Source organism: Myotis yumanensis, unplaced genomic scaffold (assembly GCF_028538775.1).
Source record: "Myotis yumanensis isolate MYYU_CA2020_CCGP unplaced genomic scaffold, mMyoYum1.0.hap1 SCAF_2, whole genome shotgun sequence".
NCBI lineage: Eukaryota > Metazoa > Chordata > Mammalia > Chiroptera > Vespertilionidae > Myotis > Myotis yumanensis.
Genome location: NW_027223753.1, coordinates 121,664,459 through 121,666,556, shown reverse-complemented (window position 1 = coordinate 121,666,556; position 2,098 = coordinate 121,664,459).

The window sequence follows — 2,098 nt, the reverse complement described above, 5'->3', positions numbered from 1 at the left end:
CATCATTGTAGCCCCATATCTGACATGTTGTCATTTCTGCCCTCATCTATAAATCAGACTATCACAGGCCAGCCCAAATGCAAGGGAGGGGAATAGATCCCAGCTCTTGATTAACAAAACAAGTGTGACCTTCTAAGGGCACCTGATTATTTTATGTCAATAAAATAGATTTTCGGCTAAAATTTAGCTCCACAAAAATTGTAGTTAGACTAAAAACCTTTTTAAATGTTTTCATTTTAATGTAGTTATTTAAAACAATGCTTTGTATCTCTAATAAACAAAATATAATTTTATTAATTCCGTATTGATTTCACTGTAGCTAAATGAAACCATTGTGCAGTTTGGTATTTTTTTAAATTATTCAATTTTAATATTCTATGACAACCAAAGCCGATGAGATTGCTATTTATATTATTGTATATTAGTCATTAAGACATTCTTCCCATTGGGTTTATAAAAGGCTAAATTTAAAATTTCTCATAATTTCCTAAAGATCAGTCCAATTTTTAAGTGCTTTGTCTGGGGCTTTAGTCTGGTATCTTTTCCAGATCTATAAATATTCTTGATTAGAGGGTCATTAGACTTCTACACAAAAGGCATCTGGTTTGTCCTAAATGTAGCTATTTTTTATGTATAAGTATTTGCTTTATTACTATAAATTTATTATGTAATCACATTAGAATACTACTACCTAAAATATTTTTAACTTATGGAAAGCTTTTCTTCCACTTTGATGGATAGTAGATTTTCTAATTGGACCACATGTTACATGGTAAATTTTAACATATTTGGATATTTTAAATCAGTGTTGCTATAGAATTACAATATAACAATGGCAAAAACTCTCAGCAAATGGGAAATGTATGTTAGATTTATCAATTTAAATCTAAATTATTAACATTCCTGTTTCTTTATAGCCAAAAGTGAGAGATAACTAGACAGAATGCTAGCTACATTGTTTTATGAGGTAGGGATTAGAATTTATAAAAGAAACTGGATCTGAAATAGTACTGGATTTGTGGATCAAAATGGATGCTTAATTTCCTTTTTTTATTTTTATTTTTTGGTCGGGGGTATACTAGTAAATGCCATATGTTACTTATAACAGCATTTCCAAGAAAAAAACTATAAAAACTAAGATAATTACTAATGCAGCTTTAGTAAATTTCAAGTATTTTTCATTCACTTTATAGATATGTATAGATCAGTGATGGCGAACCTTTTGAGCTCAGTGTGTCAGCATTTTGAAAAACCCTAACTTAACTCTGGTGCCGTGTCACATATAGAAATTTTTTGATATTTGCAACCATAGTAAAACAAAGACTTATACTTTTGATATTTATTTTATATATTTAAATGCCATTTAACAAAGAAAAATCAACCAAAAAAATGAGTTCGCATGTCACCTCTGACACGCATGTCATAGGTTCACCATCACTGGTATAGATTGATAAATTATGTTTTCAAGATAAATGTGCTTGTATTGATTAAGCAACTACAAAGGAAATAAGTAAAGCATTTTTATGAGATAAGTGAATATAGGGTAATATCTTATGTGTATATGTATAGTTCACTGATTATTGAAGTATAAATTGGATATATATTGATAATAATATATTTCATAGACTACCAACATAATCATAGGTGGACTAATCAAATATCATCACCTAAAAACCTTTACAAAATTCACAAAATTTTAGGTAGTTTTATAAGGAGCACAAGAATACAAATGTTTAGCTTTTAGGTAAGATATTTTATTTAAACGTATCATTGTTTTCCTAATAAACATAGTATAAAGAAGGATTTGTTAGAGTTTCAATTTGAATTTTTTAAAGTTTTATTAACAAAATTTCACTTCTGATCTGATAAGAATAATGATGAGGACTATAATAGCCCTTCAAAATAAAATATACTAAGGAAAAAAATGGACCTATGTAATACTTTTAATAAGAAAGATTTTTAAAAATAAACTATATTATGATTAGTTATTATTAATTATTATTATTAATTTAATTCTTAGTCCATTCGGCCTGCTGTAACAAAATGACATAGACTGGTTGGCTTATAAACAACAGAAATTTATTTCTCATAGTTTTGA